The following is an 18,509-nucleotide window of genomic DNA, read 5'->3' as shown; positions in this document are numbered from 1 at the left end:
ACTGAGTATAAGCCGTATCTCTGGGTGTTGGCAAACATTTTGGTTTTTGTCCATAAATAAGCCGCACCCGAGTATAAGCCGCTCTGTGTTCACAGCGAGGACCCACGTGCAACAAAGTTGCCAATTAGTAAGAGAACTGCGGCAGGGCGGGGTTTACTGGCTCGGCTCGGGCCATGAGGGCTCGGGGCTGCCGACAGGGCTGGGTGGCCCAGCTCGGCGCTGCCGCTCGGCGGGGATGCTCGGGGCCGGCCGCTGCCACGGATGGGCTTGGTCACCCCGGCCCAGCGCTGCCCCACGGCGACAGGGGGGACACAGAGCCCGCCGGCACCTGCGGCGGCCATGGGAGCCGGGGATGTAGCCTGCCTGCTCCTGCGGAGGCGGCACACAGGGACGGGAGCCCCCCAAGCCGTTGGGACAGGCAGGAGAGAGCTGCCCACCTTCCCCCGAGCCGCGGGGCCAAGTGGAGAGAGCTGCCTGCCTTTCCCCGAGCCACGGGGCCAAGCAGGAGAGAGCCCCTGCCTCCTTCGAGCCGCGGGGCCAAGTGGAGAGAGCTGCCCGCCTTCCCCCGAGCCGCGGGGCCAAGCAGGAGAGAGCCCCTGCCTCCTCTGAGCTGCGGGGCCAGCGGGAGAGAGCTGCCCCGCCTTCCCCCGAGCCACGGGCCAAGCAGGAGAGAGCCTCTGCCTCCTCCAAGCCGTGGGGCCAGCAGGAGGGAGCTGCCCCGCCTTCCCCACCCCCTGTGTTGCCTGCACAGAGCAGCTACATCTGCTGTGCAACAGAGTATCAATTTGTAACAACCGCGTAAATGCAGGGCTTTACTGGCAGGAGCTGGACTTTGCAGTTTGCACTGACTTGGTTTGCACTCCCAGGGTTGAAAATGTCAGAAAATTATTCACATATTGGCCGCACCTGAATATTAGCCGCATTCCCGGTATGGGAGCAAAATTTTGGTCAAAACAGTGCGGTTTGTATTCGTGAAATTACTGTAGTTCAGGAAAGGTGGGAGTGCTTCAAAACAGAGATATTGAGGGTACAGGAACAAACTGTGCCTGTGTGTTGAAAGGCGCGTTGACGAGGCAAACGTCCAGCCTGGCTGGGTAAGGAGGTTTTGGAGGAACTTAGGAATAAAAAGAGGATGTATCATCTTTGGACGGAGGGTCAGGTCTCTCAAGAAGTATTTAAGGGAGCTGCTAGAGTATGTAGGAAAAGAGAGAGGCCAAAGCTCTGTTTGAACTAAAAATGGCGACTTCTGTAAAAGGCAATAAGAAATATTTCTACAAATATGTTAATGGTAAAAGGAAGAGTAGGTCCAGCCTTTGTTCCTTAATGGATGAGGGAGGAAAATTAGCAACTGCAGACGAGGAAGAGGCAGAAGTGCTTAACACCTTCTTTGCCTCAGTCTTTAGCGAGAAGGTGGCCCGTCCTGAGCACAGCTGTCCTCCTGGAATGGTAGATGATGTCAAGCAGCAGAATGGTCCCCCTGTTATCCAGGAGGAGGCAGTCAGAGAACTGATGAGAAGCCTAGATGTTCATAAATCTATGGGCCCAGATGGGATCCATCCCAGGGTGATGAGGAGGCTGGCAGATTAGTTTGCTGTGGAGCTGCTCTCCATCATTTACCAGCAGTCCTTGCTCACTGGTGAGGTACTAGATGACTGGAAGCTGGCCAATGTGACACCCATTCATAAAAAGGGTGGCAAGGAGGATCCTGATAACTATAGGCCAGTTAGCCTGACCTCAGGTAAGATTATGGAACAGTTCATACTGAGTGGCATCACACAGCACTTAAAGGATGGTCAGAGTATCAGACCCAGCCAGCATGGGTTTAGGAGGGGAAGGTCATGTTTGACCAACCTGGTCTCCTTTTATGACCAAGTGACCTGCTTGGTGGATGCAGGAAAGGCTGTGGATGTTGTATACCTGGATTTCAGCAAGGCCTTTGACACTGTCTTCCACAGAATACTCCTGGAAAAGTTGGCAGCCCATGGTTTGGACAGGAGCACTCTTTTCTGGGTCAAGATCTGCTTGGATGGACAGACCAGAGAGTGGTGGTGAACGGTGCTGCATCCAGCTGGGGACCAGTCACCAGTGGTGTCCCTCAGGGGTCTGTGCTGGGGCACAGACAAGGATGACATGTTGTTGATGATATGGAAGACGGTATTGAGTCCTTCATTAGTAAATTTGCAGATGACACTAATCTGCGAGCATGTGTCAATAGGTTGGAAGGTAGCAAGGCTCTGCAGAGAGACTTGGAATGGTTGGATGGATAGGTAGAATCCAATAGGATGAAGTTTAGCAAGTCAAAGTCCTGCTTTTTGGCCACAATAACCCCCTGCAATGTTACAGGCTGGGGATGGTGTGGCTGGACAGTGCCCAGGAAGAAAGGGACCTGGGGGTGCTGGTACAGCCGACTGAACATGAGCCAGCAGTGTGCCCTGGTGGCCAAGAAGGCCAATGGTCCCTGGCCTGTGTAAGGAATAGTGTGGCCAGCAGGACCATGGAGGTCATTCTTCCCCTCTGCTCAGCATTGGTGAGGCTGCACCTTGAGTGCTGTGTCCAGTTCTGTCCCCTCAGTTTGGGAAGGACGTTGAGATGCTTGAGCTCGTCCAGAGGAGGCAACAAGGCTGGGGAGGGGCTTGGAACACAAACCCTGTGAGGAACAGCTGAGGGAGCTGGGGTTGTTTAGCCTGGAGAAAAAGAGACTCAGGGGTGACCTTATCACTCCCTACAGCTCCCTGAAAGGTGTTTGCGGTCAGGTGGGGTTGGTCTCTTTCTCCAGGCAGCACTGACAGAACCAGAGGACACAATCTGAAGCTGTGCCAGGGGAGATACAGGTTGGATATTAGGAAAATGTTTTTCACAGAAAGAGTGATAAAGTACTGGAATTGTCTACCCACGGAGGTGGTGGAATCACCATCCCTGGATGTGTGTAAGAAAAGACTGGATGTAGCACTTGGTGCCAGGGCCCAGTGGAGACGTTAGGGCATGGGTTGGAATTGATGATCTTGAAGATCTTTTCCAACCTAGTCATTCTGTGATTCTGTGACTCTCTGATTCTGTGATTTTTGCTCTCCTATTTGATTATATAGCTTCCATCTGAGAGGTCCATTATTAGAATTTATTTACTAAACATGGCATAAAAAGAGCAAGATGAAGTTTATGTGGAAATCTAGGTCAAGGATAATAAATATTTATTAAAAGAAAATACTGTCATACTGGTGAGGTGCTGACTGTCTTCAGCCAAAAGATTTCTGGAAACAGCAATTCTTTGCAGAGAGACTCCCAGGGGGATTCAGTACTTGCTATAGCTGAACTTTACAACAACTGTTAGATGTCCTCAGCATCCTTTCTTAAGGCTGCTGCTTGACAACCCTTTCCATGAAGATTTTTTTACTTGTATCCAATCTAAACCTTCTCTGGCACAACTTGAGGCCATTTTGTCTTGTTCTATCACTTGTTGCCTGGGAGAAGAGATTTACACCTCACCTGGCTACAATCTGTTTTTCAGACAGAGTGTGATAAAGTCTCCTGAGTCTCCTTTTCTCCACCCCAGTTCCCTCAACTGCTCCTCATAGGACTTGTGCTCCAGATCTCTACCCTGCTCCATTGCCCTTCTCTGGACATGCTCCAGATGCTTGGTGTGTTTCTTGGAGTGAGGAGCCCAAAACACAGGACTTTAGTTGCAGCCCCACTAGAGCCAAGCACAGGGGAACAATTACTGCCCTCATCCTGCTGGCCACATTATTTCTGATAGGCCAGGATGCCATTGGCTTTCTTGGGCACCTGGGCACATGCTAGATCATGTTCAGCTGGCTGTCAACCAGCACATTTTCTACCAGGCAGCTTGCCAGCTACTCTTTTCCAAGCTTGTAGTACCGCATGGGATGTTTGCAACCCAAGTACAGGATCTGGCACTTTGTTCAACCATATACAGTGTGACTTAAGCCATCAATCCAGCTTGTCCTGATCCCTCTGTAGAGCCTTCCTACCTTCCAGTAGATCAACATTCCCACCTAACTTGATGTCCTCTGCAAACTGACTGAGTGTGCCCTTGATCTTCCCTGTCCAGACCATCAATGATGTTGATCAGGACTGGCTTCAGTACTCAGTCTTGGGGAACCCCACCAGTTGTCAGCTGGATATAATTCCATTCACCACCACTCTCTGGGCTTGGCCATCCAGCTATTTTTTTTCCCAATCAAGAGTACACCCATCCACACCATGGGAAGTCAGTTTTTCCAGAAGAATGCTGTGTGAAACAGTGTCAAAAGCTTTACTAAAGTCCAGGCTGACAACAGCCACCGCCTTTCCTTCATCCACTAGGCAGGTCACCTTGTCATAGAAGGAGATCATCTTGGTCAAGCAGGAACTTCTTTTCCTAAACTCATGCTGGCTGGGCTTGAACACCTGATTGTCCTGTACATATTGCATAATGGCAATCAAGATGATCTGCTCCATGCTCAGGCGAATCCATCCAGCTCCATGGACTTGTGTAGGTTTAAGGTGTTTAGCAGGTTGCTGGCCATTGTCTCCTGTATGATGGTGGTTTCATGCTACTCCCAGTGACAGGATACCTTAAAGACAATTGTTCTGGCTCTTAAAGACTGAGATAAAGAAGGTATTAACTACCTCAGCCTTCCCCTCATCCCTTGTAATTATATTTCACTCCATATCAAGTAAAAGATAGAGATTTTCCTTCATCCTGTTGCTGATGTATTTGCAAAAAAATTTCTTCTTGTCTTTTACAGCAGTGACCAAGATTAAATTCCAGAGTCTTTGGCCCTTCTACTTTCCTCCCTGCATAACCTCACAATATCCTTGTAGTCTGACTGATTTGCCTGCCCCTTCTTCCAGAGGTGACACATTCTTTTTCTCACTGAGTCCCAGACAAAGTTGGAAGTTCAGCCATGGGGAAGGCCTGCTCCTGTACCTTTAAGATTTCCATCTTAAAGCACCTGACAACTCGGCAAGCTGGTCTCTCAAAGTTGTAGACAGCTTTTGGGTGGATTTCATTTTACCTTGAATTTATTAATCAAATTATCTGACTTTTTAAACTTTTTCTATTGCAAAATAGAAAAAACTTTCTTTTAAGGTTTTTTACACTGTGTGGCAGTACTGAAGTAAATTCAGAGCTAAATCAAGTATCAAAATAACTGTATAATAATTTGGGAATGTTCAGTTGCCTAACACAGGCCTTTACTTTGGGTTTGTAGTATAGCTGACAAATAAGGACAAATCTGTCCTCTAAATAATTCTTTAATGTCAGGAATAAATTACATGGAGTGTGTGGAGGGAAAATAAATCTACACTATTCTGAACTAGAAGTCTTGGTGGAGCTGTTCTAAATTAGTGGCCTGATTCTCATTGCTTCGGCATAACACCATGACTGTGAGCGAGATGTCTGCAAGCATCATGCAAAAAGGCTGTTTGGTGCAATCCCAGGGATATAGACAGCAGCCAGTGAATAAACAGTAAGCTATGTGTGTTGTAGGGCTTCCGTGTGGGGAGATGAAGATTCTGTTTCTTCTTCAGCACTGGATAAGTCTGAAGAACTTAAAGATGGAGGCAACTCAGCAAAGACTTTCACAAAATTAGGTCTCAGTAGATGTCAGAAGACAGCAAGTCATTAGTTCTGGCATGCAGAATCAAACAATATTTAAGAAACATCCACTATGAATTATATCTTTGTGCTTTTCTACTCAAAGTAAAAAAATAGAGATACCAAGAATGTGGCTTGTTCAAGTGTAATTACTGAGGGAAAATAAATAAATAAATAAATAGATAAATTGATAAATAAATTTCTTTGCTTTGTCTCAGATTTTTTTTTTTAATTTTATTTATCTGGAAAATATCTAAACATTCATGAAAGTGAAAAAAGTCCTTCCTTTAATCTTAAATTTTCAGCAGGGAGAAGTGATAGGAGAAGGTGAAGATTAGAACTGTAAGAAGCCTTCATTTACTCTGGTAAGATTAAATAAAATAGGAATAGTCTGTCTAGTCCTATTCAGAAACTTAATCTAGATGTTAGTTTCTCAGACTTGTTGGCAAATTTCTTTAATTATAATATGCTTGCACTTTGCAGTAGCAAATATGCAAATATAACTTGTTATATTTTACAGAGGCTTAAAGAGATTAAATTTGATTCTATAAGTATTTTGATATCTAATATCGTCTTTTATAATTTCCTCTTGAATCTTAATGTAAATACTTTTACTGCTTTGTAGCAATTATTCCAAACATAATTTTCAAGATAGAAAATCAAATACATGCAAGTGATTAATTAAAATGGGAAAATGATGGCTTGACTTGTTCAAGATCAGAAGTAAATACCAGCCTTTTTCCTCTGGAGATTAGTCTAAATATCACTGCTGAAGTATGTCTCAACAACTCAAACGTGCATTTTTAATCACTACTTTTCTTTATACTCATTACAAAATTAGAAATAGGCCACTACAAAATTAGTGGCTGTTTATAGACTTAAAATCTTTGGATTTGTTTCTGTTTGTGACATATTTTTTACGACCAATAAACTATAGGTTCTTTGCTAAATTATCTCCCATGCATGTGAGATACTAAAACTTGAAAGTGCCTGACAGAGTTCCATACTAGCTGCCTTCAGCATTTTCTTCCTCTTTTGAAGATATAGTCTTTTCTTAAGTCCCTTCCTTGCAGTGTTTTCAAATCAGGAGGAATAGATGTGGATTATATAATTTAGGAATTCATTTTGATGAATTCCCATCAGCAGTCTTCAAAACCTCTTTTCATTTACAGTAATTTCACGAATACAAGCCGCACCAATTTGACCAAAATTTTGGTGGAAACCCGGAAGTGCGGCTAATATTCCGGGGCGGCTAATACATTAACAAAATTCTAAAAGCTGCCAACACGGAAGTGAGAGCCCGCGGCAGCCCCAAGCCAAGCTGGAGCCCGGCCGGCCCCGGCTGAGGTGGGAAAGCCTGGCAGAGGCGGGGCCAGCAGTGTGGGGGCGGGCGGCAGAGCCTGAGCCAGCAGGGCGGGGCAGGGGGGCGGCAGAGCCGGGTCAGTAGGGCGGGGGAGCCTGGGAGAACTGGGGCTAGCAGTGCAGGGGAGCATGGCAGAAGCAGGAAGGCCGGCGGGTGGGGCTGCCTGGCAGCGGGGGAAGCCCAGCAGAATCGGGGCCAGCAGCATGGGGGAGCCCGGCGGTGCGGGGGCCTGCAGTGCCGGCCAGGGCGAGGAAACGCGGCGGCGGTGCAGACGGGAGGGGGCGGCCGGCGAGCCCGGCGGCGGCAGCCCGCCGGCAGGGCTAGGGAACGCGGCGCGGCCGGCGAGCCGGGCGGCGGCGGCGGCAGCCCGCCGGCAGGGCTAGGGAACGCGGCGCGGCCGGCGAGCCGGGCGGCGGCGGGCAGGGCTAGGGAACGCGGCGCGGCGCGGCCGGCGAGCCGGGCGGCGGCAGCCCACCGGCAGGGCTAGGGAACGCGGCGCGGCCGGCGAGCCGGGCGGCGGCGGCGGCAGCCCGCCGGCAGGGCTAGGGAACGCGGCGCGGCTGGCGAGCCGGGCGGCGGCGGGCAGGGCTAGGGAACGCGGCGCGGCCGGCGAGCCGGGCGGCGGCAGCCCGCCGGCAGGGCTAGGGAACGCGGCGCGGCCGGCTAGCCGGGCGGCGGCGGCGGCAGCCCGCCGGCAGGGCTAGGGAACGCGGCGCGGCCGGCGAGCCGGGCGGCGGCGGGCAGGGCTAGGGAACGCGGCGTGGCCGGCGAGCCGGGCGGCGGCAGCCCGCCGGCAGGGCTAGGGAACGTGGCAGCGGGGCGGTGCTGATGGGAGAGGGGGACCAGCGAGCCCGGCAGCGGCGGCAGTGGCTGGCCCGCCGATAGGGCGAGTACATAAACAGCGCAGCGGCGAGGCGGCCGGTATGCCTGCCAGCGGCGGCAGTGGCTGGTCCGCCGGCAGGGCGAGTATGTAAACAACGCAGCGGCGAGGCGGCCGGCATGCCTGCCAGCAGCGGCAGTGGCTGGTCCGCCGGCAGGGCGAGTACGTAAACAACGCAGCGGCGAGGCGGCCGGCATGCCTGCCAGCGGCGGCAGTGGCTGGTCCGCCGGCAGGGCGAGTACGTAAACGCAGCGGCGAGGCGGTGCTGACAGGAGAGGGGGGCCAGTGAGCCCGGCGGCGGCTGCAGCACCACCCGGCCGGCCCCTTCAGCAACCATGAGCGGGCCGAGCCTTCCTGGCCCCGCCCCGAGCCAGTAAAGCCCTCTATGCCGCGATCCTGTTACTAATTGGCCAATTTGTGAAAGCTGCGCACGGATTCTCGCGACGAACGAAAGTGCGGCTAATATTCGGGGTGCGGCTTATCTATTGACAAAGACAGCAACATTGTTGAGGCACCGGAAGTACGCCTTATAATCCGTGCGGCTTGTATTCGTGAAACTACTGTACTATTCCAAGTGTTTATAAATATTCTAAAATTATCATTTGTTTCACAAGTCACTGGCAGTGATCTTTGTGATATTTCTTTTTCAACATTTCAACATCCAATATAACTGATTTTTGTTCTTTTTTAAAATCTTCCCTTTGGCACCAGTGATAGGACAATTTTGCAAAGAAGTACATGTAGAAAATTATAATTGACTCTGTTTCCTAGTGACATTGTAAGCTATCCAACACTCCAGTCTACGACTATTTATTGTTCCAGTTTTTCTGGGGGGCTAAGGTTTTATTCTTTGTTTTGGTTTGGTTTTGGGGTTTTTTTTGTTTTTTTTTTTTGAGAGGGGATTTTTGTGATATGATTTCTTTTCTTTTTTTTTTTGAGGAAAAAAAATATCTATTTCCTGCATCATGTTCAGTGTCTCATTTTATTAAAAGAACAGCTATTAATATGAGTTATATAAGTGATTTTTTTTCTCTTACTCTGGCACATGGAAGTTTTTTTAAGGTAGAAAGCAAAAGGCCTGTAAAGTCAAAAGGGCTATAAGTAAGTAAACTGACACATGTATTTCTCTCCTTTTTAAGAATGGAACTAACATAACTAATAGCATAAAATTATTGTTAAGCCAGTGAATAAAATTGTGACTGCTGTATTGTCCACAGAAAAAGTTAATTAAAAACCATTATAATCCATTATAGAACTCTGAATATTGACAAACTGTGATTCAAACTCAAGTTAATCTATAGATTATGGCAGCCAAATATCTCAATTCACTGAAAATTTTAAAATTCCTTTGGAAAGGTGCATCTTATGAAGCCCAGTGTTGATCCTTAAAAAATTCCAAGCCAATTAAAAGGCTAGAGTGGTTCCAGCCTATCCAGGCTTTTATTATTAAGAAAATAGGTAAGTTATCTTTTGGAGATGTGTTTCAACTATTCTATGTATAGCTGTATATGCATCATATAGCATAATTTACACCTTGCACTCTTCTTCCTCTGTTCTGTCTTTAGATATTTACTAATTTACTGCTGCATAGCTTTACTTCTAATATTTATTTCAAGAAGAAAGGAAAATTACTTCTCTGATGATTTTCTAAGCCTTATAGTGCCACAGATGATAAAGGATTTTCATTCCTTTTGCTTGGACACAACTTACCCTACTCTTTCTTCAGGTTGTGTTGTTGCTGCTTGGTTTTACTTGAATAAATGATTCATTAAAATCAAAGCAGTTTCTCTTAAGGTGTTAAATTCCCTAGAAATAGCCTCTTGGAAATTGCTTGCTAATGCAGAGAACACTTGAAGGTTTCCAGTCCTTTAGCCCTTAAGCCATTGCCTTATAGAGTACCTGAATTAGATATGCTATACATCAGCTTTGAGTTATTACAAATGCTAAATTTTTTTGTGACATCAGAGAGGGAAAAAGGTCAGAGCTCATATTACCTAGCTTTATATAATTTCTGTGTGAATGTGGCAGCCCAGACTATGAGAATGGACTGTAATGCATTGTTTAGTGTAAAAATATTTCTGCCTTGTAGTCAGCTTTATTGATGGGGTGGGTTGACCTTGGCCATCAGTAGGATCCCACCCAACAGCTCCCTCAGTCTCCCCCTCCTCTACCAGAGGACTGAAAAGGTGATATGCCAAGATAAACACGGGAAACTCATCACTTACCACCACTGATAAAACAGAATCAAATAGAAAAAAGAAAAAAAAATTATTGCCCATTAAAATAAGAGCTGGATCATGTGAAACAAAGACCAAAAAAAAACCCATCTTAGCCCACTGTACTCTCGTCTTTTTAAACTCAACTTTATTCATACATTTCTGACTCCTCTATCTTCTGCCCTCCAATGAACACGGCAGAGGGGTGGGAAACTGGAAGCAGTGGTCCGTCCATAGCAGCTCTCCTCTGCTATTTCTTCTCACACTTTTCCCTGCTCCAGCGTGGAACACTGGCGGTGCCCGCAGGGATTTCCCTGTCCCGCCGGGGTCTCTCCTGGCCCAGGCCCATCCCTGCCGGGTCTCTCCTGCCCCGTCCCTGCTCCCGCTGTCCCCTCGGGGCTCACAGGGCTGTTTCTCGCTCGGTTCCCTGGCTCAGCCCTGCCTGCCGGGCAGCGTTTTGCCCGCCCTTGCCCAGGCTTTCCCCGGGGCTGAGGGGCTCGGCCGGGCCCTGCGCTGGGGCCGCTGCAGCCGCAGGCACCGCCTGGGGCCGGGCCGGGCACTGACCCGGTACTGACCCGGTACTGCCTCGGTACAGTCCCGGTACAGCCCCAGTAATGCCCCGGTACTGACCCAGCAATGACCCAGTACTGCCCCGGTACTGCCCCGGTACTGACCTGATACAGCTCCATTACTGCCCCGGTACTGCCCTGATACTGACCCAGCACGGACCCGGTACTGACTCGGTGCCAGCGCCTTGCCATGTACTACACTGAAAAGTAATTAAAAAATTCTGGTCAGTATATGTTAAACATTCAGTGTTAGCGACCTGTTTTGTAAAATGCTTATTGTAGCCTTTTAGACGTTTTCTATTACAGTAATTTCACGAATACAAGCCGCACCAATTTGACCAAAATTTTGGTGGAAACCCGGAAGTGCGGCTAATATTCCGGGGCGGCTAATCTATTAACAAAATTCTAAAAGCTGCCCACACGGAAGTGAGAGCCCGCGGCAGCCCCAAGCCAAGCTGGAGCCCGGCCGGCCCCGGCAGAGGTGGGAAAGCCTGGCAGAGGCGGGGCCAGCAGTGTCGGGGGCGGGCGGCAGAGCCTGAGCCAGCAGGGCGGGGGAGCCCGGGAGAACTGGGGCTAGCAGTGCAGGGGAGCATGGCAGAAGCAGGAAGGCCGGCGGGTGGGGCTGCCTGGCAGCGGGGGAAGCCCAGCAGAATCGGGGCCAGCAGCGTGGGGGAGCCCGGCGGTGCGGGGGCCTGCAGTGCCGGCCAGGGCGAGGAAACGCGGCGGCGGTGCAGACGGGAGGGGGCGGCCGGCGAGCCTGGTGGCGGCGGCGGCAGCCCTGCCGGCGGGGCGAGCGAAAGCGGCCCTCGCGAAAGCGCCGCCGCGAGCCGCGAACCGCGAGCCGCGAAAGCGCCGCCGCGAGCCGCGAAACGCGAGCCGCGAAAGCGCCGGCGCGAGCCGCGAACCGCGAACCGCGAGCGCGCCGCCGCGAACCGCGAGCCGCGAGCCGCGAGCCGCGAACCGCGAGCCGCGAAAGCGCCGCCGCGAACCGCGAGCCGCGAACCGCGAACCGCGAAAGCGCCGCCGCGAACCGCGAGCCGCGAGCCGCGAACCGCGAGCCGCGAACCGCGAGCCGCGAACCGCGAGCCACGAGCCGCGAAAGCGCCGCCGCGAACCGCGAGCCGCGAGCCGCGAGCCGCGAAAGCGCCGCCGCGAACCGCGAGCCGCGAACCGCGAGCCGCGAACCGCGAGCCGCGAGCCGCGAACCGCGAGCCGCGAAAGCGCCGCCGTGAGCCGCGAGCCGCGAGCCGCGAGCCGCGAGCCGCGAGCCGCGAAAGCGCCGCCGCGAACCGCGAGCCGCGAACCGCGAGCCGCGAAAGCGCCGCCGCGAGCCGCGAGCCGCGAGCCGCGAGCCGCGAACCGCGAGCCGCGAGCCGCGAGCCTCGAACCGCGAGCCTCGAACCGCGAGCCGCGAACCGCGAGCCGCGAACCGCGAACCGCGAGCCGCGAAAGCGCCGCCGCGAGCCGCGAAAGCGCCGCGGGGCGGGCGCGGCGCGGGGCGGGCGCGGCGCTCGCGAGGCGCGGCGCGGGGCGAGCGAAAGCGGCAGCGGGGCGGACGGCGAGCCCAGCGGCGGCGGCGACGGCAGCCCTGCCAGCCGGGCGAGCGAACGCGGCAGCGGGGCGGTGCTGACGGGAGAGGGGGGCCAGCGAGCCCGGCGGCGGCGGCAGCACCACCCGGCCACCCCGCCGAGCCGTGGCGCTGAGCAGCACCACCCGGCCCCGTCGGCAACCATGAGCGGGCCGAGCCTGCCTGGCCCCGCCCCGAGCCAGTAAAGCCCGCTATGCCGCGATCCTCTTACTAATTGGCCAATTTGTGAAAGCTGCGCACGGATTCTCGCGACGAACGAAAGTGCGGCTAATATTCGGGGTGCGGCTTATCTATTGACAAAGACAGCAACATTGTCGAGGCACCGGGGGTGCGGCTTATAATCCGTGCGGCTTGTATTCGTGAAACTACTGTAAACTGATTACAAAGATGTTTGTAAACAAAGTATCTTTGAAACATCTAAAATTCTTCACTTATCACCTCCGTAGTACTAAGAGTTTCTATGTTGCTTACTGTGGGCTGTTTGTTTATTTGTTGATATATCTATTAAATTGTAGTTAGAGAATTGTTGAAAATAAGTTTCAAAGTTGGTTTTTGGTGATGTTTGTTTAGAGAGCTTGTTAGAGGTACTGAAGTCATAGATGAATTTTCAACAAGCTCCCCAGAGATAAAAGGGTATTGCATTTAGTGTAAGGTCAGAGAACATTGGTTTGAAGTCCTAGCAATATATTTTGTACCTGATACTAGCACCAAAAAGCAGCTTTGAGTCTCTAAAGTTGTCAAAAACTGTATTCAGTGACACTTGGGTTTTTTTTTTAATGCCGTCCAGTACTAAAATAGTCTCTTAAAACACTTGAAAATACTAGTTACGCTATATAAATCCATTTGTGTTAGCACACTCAACTATAAAAAAGAAATACTTCTTAAATAGCTCTTGAAGGTGTTGAAAATGCTAGAAATTACACAAGAACAATGGTCCTGACACATTTCAGGATATCTTGTACCTCATGTAGGAGCTACATTCCTACAAATTCACTTCTGCTTTGTCTGCCTCCAAAGAGAATACTTAATTTCCTCTTTCCTTCCACAAAGCTTCTGTAAATGTGATAAGTGCAGGAATTTTGTTTTGGTGAAAAGGCTTAGTAAGAAATAAGCTTTAAAACACAGTTTAAAAATGTGCTGGCTGTGATGCCACTCAGAAAATGGCTGCAGACAGTGCTCTTGTCAAATTATGACACTGAGATTGCAGAAAATCTGTAATGATTCTGAAGAGCAAATTGGAAGTGTGGGATCTGCAGGCAGAGGAGAGTCAATGTTAATTTTTTTGCCATCACTAGCATAATCCTCCTAATTCCCCAGTAGCCTGGTTGGCAGGGTCTGGAGCTTGTGGGTCCTCAGCCCTGTAAGGGAGGCATTGGCTCTCCTGGTTGTTGGGAGGTGACTCTCATGTCTGTGGGGAGAGCGGGGCTGTGCAATACCAGCTGTGCTGCTGCTGTGGCAGTGGTGGTCATTGCTGCCTGATCCACTCAGCCTGGGTTTTCCCTGAGGCTGTAGGTGACCAGCAGGCACTAGCCATGCTGTCCAGGGTACCTGCAGAAAGTTGCTAAGGAAAGGTATGAAAATAAACCTACACAGGCTTAGGGCTGAGGAGGAGGAAATCCCTTTCATAAATAGTAAACACAGTATCTTTACTGGGAGAGACCTGAGGAGGGTGATGCCTTTTCACAACTACTTTGGTTGCTTGGAACTGGAATGTTCCACTTTTGGATTCAGAGGAACACTGAAGGGTGAGAAAAACACCAAAACAGAGGGGTAGAGACACAGCTGGTTTTTTTAAAGAAAAAAAAATAATTCTGTCACTGAGGCTATATGGTCGTAATTTGAACTAGTTGTGTTGTACATAGACTAATAATTTCTGTCATTGTTCTCTTTAAACTTGTACCAGACTATCAATTCTTAGCTCCATAGCATGCATTACATTCAACATCCCATCATAAGACATTTCCTTGGAAGGTGCTTGGATCTCTTTGAGACCTGCTCTTTTACATACTGTGAAATGAGGTAGCATAAAATTTGAATGGACTATTTTCTTTGTGATGTGCTTCTCCCATGCTCAGAGAATTGGGACCTGTGAGCTGGAGAGAAGTTTTCAACTTCAGAATCTGCATCAAAAATTCAAATTAGAATCTCTTGGGAATGCCTGTTTAGAAGACTTGGTAGGTGTGCAAAACTAGTTAAACAATAATGTTTTGTGATTATTAACTCATTAGTTTAGGAAAATAATAGGAAACTCTTAAAGTATGACTCCATATATATGGAGTCCTACATATAGTGATTTTTATCTATATGTTTAAGAGAACAAGAATCAGGGCACCTTCTTGTCTTGCTACTTAATACAGATACCTGTCTATTAGCAGAATTTTATTGCGGTTCTTGTCTTGACATATTCCGACAAATGTAAGCATTGAATGACCAAATTTACTTGCTGTATTGAGTTTCCTTAAAATTATTTCTTTCTTTTGTTTCTGGAAATTAGCATGCATCATAATGCCACCGGTATCTTATACACATCTATTTACATATGCTGTTTTGATCTGCCCAAGTCTGAAACTTTGGGCTTGTTAATACTCTTCACTATTGATTTTTTAGGAAAGTGGAATTGAGAACTGAGGGACCAGAAGTGTGTATGTGTTAATTGGGAAAAGAGAGTTGAGAGGGATGGAGGTAATACAAGTAATTTCTTGGCAATTTCTCTGTTTGTCTCTTTGTGCACTGTTCCAGTGTTCCCATGCTGATATTTACCCTGTTTAGATTTATCTTATTCACTCCCTTACAGCAATGGAAACTTATTTTTTAAATTATTTTGTTCATTTATTCAGCAATTCATTTATTCTGCAAGGGGCAGGAGCTTATTGCTGTTCCCCGCTGTTCCTTAAGCCACCATGTCCAGCTGGGGGGAGAGAGAATTGGGAATCCTCCACATATATCATATATCATATATCATATATCATATATCATATATCATATATCATATATCATATATCATATATCATATATCATATATCATATATCCCATGTCCCTGCTCAGCTTGTCCCAGGGAGTGTGATTCCAGTAGTCTGTCTCTTGAACCCCTCAAACTACTCACCTTCTCCTGAAGCTCTAATCAAAGAAGTTCCTCTGCCTGGGCATTACTCTCATAGCGATGCTTGCTGCTGCTCTGAGGTAATGGCATGAGAACAAGGCACACCCCAAACTGGTATAATGGTGCCACCATGTCCCTAACAAGGTCTGTCTGGGCATCTGCATCACTTGTGGGAGCAGAGCTTAGAAGGACTTTTTATGTAGGTTTGTCTTTGCCCACTGTTGCTCTGGCCCAGGTTAATAAGCTATTTGGTCAAGCATTTCTCTGTTCACCACCAGGAGTAGGTTATCTAAAGAAGTTTTATTGCATGCATTTGTTTGGATTGGAAGTCTGTCTCCAGAGTCCTCAACATTTCTGAGTTGCTGTCTGCCACTAGGTGTGATGGTGAAGACTTGACCGGATGTTTCCCAACTAGCCTCCCTATTTATTTTAATTATTTTATACCATAACCTGATTTTGTTTTTCCTCTTTCATCTTTTAGCTACTAATGATCCCATCTCAGTCACTTTAGCCTCTGTCTGGAGTTTTAACTTACTTGTCTACTGTTGTAACCCACTACCCTACTGCTTTAAGGATGGTATGTCCCTTTAACCCTGTAACCCCCGCAAGACCAATGGACTGACCCCTGCGATGGGATTGACCTGAAGCCAAGGCTGACCCCTCCCCTTTCCTGACCCATAGAAAACCCTGAGCCCACGTGTGGACACTCTCTCTTTATCCCCATCTCCCGCTCTGACCACATGGAAGCCTAAGAATAAAACAGGATACCAACCCTGGGATAAAGAGCCTCTAATATCTTTCTGTTTTACATGTAACAGCATCCAAGGCCAGCTCTGCAGGTATTTGGGGAGCAGGCCAGGCCCCAGGGTGCTGTTTCAGTTGGCGCCCGGAACGTGGTCTTTTTTTAATTAAAATCCACGTGAGAGGCTGTGCCCTTAGAGGGTTAAAAAGCCGACGGGAAGCCCAACTACCCTGCGGGCGAAACTTGCTTTCTAGCAGGTCTAGCTTAAGGGGACGAAGCCGGTAAACCATCCAGCCCAAGGGAGGTCAGTTTCAGGAACAGTTACAAAGTACAGTTCTTCAGCTCCTCGGTACTTCGCACAGAGTGGTAAGTATAAATTTTCCTCCATGGGGAGGGGGATTTTGAGGTGCTTCCTCTGTAAAATCGAGGTACGGGGGGCTGGGCTGCACAGCGTCCTCCCTGGGGGTTTTGGAGCTGTATGCAGCTGGAGACGCTGGTGGGGGTAGCAAGGCTGCCTTGAAACAGTTTCTGCTGTGTGTACAGTATCACGCCAGACAGCTGATTTCAAAGAGAGGCGCAGTTTTTGCTGCAGCCTGTGATTCTCTGTGGGGGGAGGTGCCAGCTTTGCCGGCAGCTAGCAGCCTTCTCTTACTGTGTTTTAACTGTGCTTTGTAGTGAGATATTAGAGTAAATTGCTGTGAAAAATATGGGTACACAGCAATCTACTTTGCAACAGAGCGTGGCTTCACAAATTAGAGAACTTTTAAAAATTGCAAATGTGATTATTACTAACAGAGAACTTGATAGGTTTGCTAGGTGGCTGTCTGTAGAAAGATCTGATCTTAATTTGGAAGATATGAATTCGGTTTTATTTTGGAATGAAATTGGAGATTTATTAACTTTAAAAGTCGAAAATGGGGATAAAAAAAGCCTTAATGTTCATCCCAATATTTTTGCAAATTAGAAAACTGTTACTCCGAACAGAAAATAACAGCCAGCCACAGCAAACTGCTTCAGAGACAACCAGTTCTTGTATCTGTCCCTCTACATGTGTTGTTCCCTCTTCACCTAAGAAATCTGACTCCTCTGTCTCTCTAACTCATGCTGACAGCCACGTGTCTTTTACTACTGAGGCTGAAGGTAAACCCCAAAATGGCTCCAGCCACATGGCATTAAACTCTTCTTCTTCCCATAATACTCCTTCTCCCTTGATAACACCCTCAGACCCCTCTCCAAACTCATCCTCGCCTCTGGGTATTCAGGACTGTTCTCCCTCTACCCGAGCTTTGCCATCCCCTCCCCCAAGCTATCAGGCTAGCACAGAGGGGGGTGGGGGTGGGTGTGCAAGAACTGGTTCTACAGGTTTTACACAACCTCCCTCTGAGATAAGGCCCTCGGCACCGCCCATTGATCAGGACACTGTCTCTGTGGAGGCACTTAACCAACAGATAACACAGCCCAGAGCAGAGGGAGGAATACAGCCCATCCCTAAAACCCCGATTCTGGAAACTCAGATACCGTCTGTGGCTCCTGTCATTTATATGGGTAAGAGAAATGGCAGGAGAACATATCAACCACTACCATACCAAGATAAAAAGGAAATTTGTAAGGTTCAAAGAGAATTTGGCAGACATAGTGAAATGTTTAAAGGATTTTTAAGAGCAACATTTAGTTCTCATGAGATGGTACCTAATGATATTAAGGATTTATTCAGATGTTTACTTTCAGCTTCAGAATTCGAATTGTGGGAAAGCATTTGGAAAAGATCTTTAAAAGTACTTTTGCAGGAACTACAACAAAGCCCAGAAAGTGCAAAAGATGAGGATGATAATGATATTACACAGGAACACCTAACAGGAGAGGGACAATTTGAGAACCCTGATAAACAGGCACGTTTATTAACTAAATTTGTTTTGGATAAGATCTCTCTAGCAGCAGAAAAAGCTTTCCATCAATTACATACTGTTGAAGTTACAGGTAGTTATGTTAATATTAAACAGTTTCCTTCAGAAAGTTTCTTGCAGTTTCTGGATCGCCTCCGTGCACAGGTGGAGAGACTAGTCTCAGACCCAAAGGTGCAGGCAGAGCTACTAAAGGAGATGGCTCAGAAAAACGCTAATGAATCATGTCGCAGGGTCATACCTAGTCTTCCCCTTGACCCACCACCTAGCTTAGCACAGATGATAGAAGCCTGCACCAGAAAAGCAGAACTGTTCAGTGCACCAGAGAGGAATCCAGGACCAGCACACTCACGATCTGCAGCAGCTATGACACCAGGACCAAGGAAGCAACCGGTACCACCACAGCAGCTGCAGCACATCACCTGCTTCCAGTGCAAGAAAACAGGACACTATGCAAGGGACTGCCCACACAGCCAGAAACAGAAGAAGACCAAACAAAAAAACTAGGTATACAGCGTGTACCCGCCATAAATATCATAATGCGCAAAGATAT

At 48.7% G+C, this 18,509-nt stretch overlaps 1 pseudogene; it reads left to right on the top strand.

Moving 5' to 3' along the window:
* The window catches only part of LOC116995085, a 74,367-nt pseudogene that overhangs the window by 14,518 nt on the left and 41,340 nt on the right, over positions 1 to 18,509 (top strand).

This window comes from Catharus ustulatus, chromosome 1 (genome assembly GCF_009819885.2).
Source record: "Catharus ustulatus isolate bCatUst1 chromosome 1, bCatUst1.pri.v2, whole genome shotgun sequence".
Lineage (NCBI taxonomy): Eukaryota > Metazoa > Chordata > Aves > Passeriformes > Turdidae > Catharus > Catharus ustulatus.
Note: the sequence above shows the minus strand (reverse complement) of the source record. Positions and strands in the feature narration are given on the sequence as shown.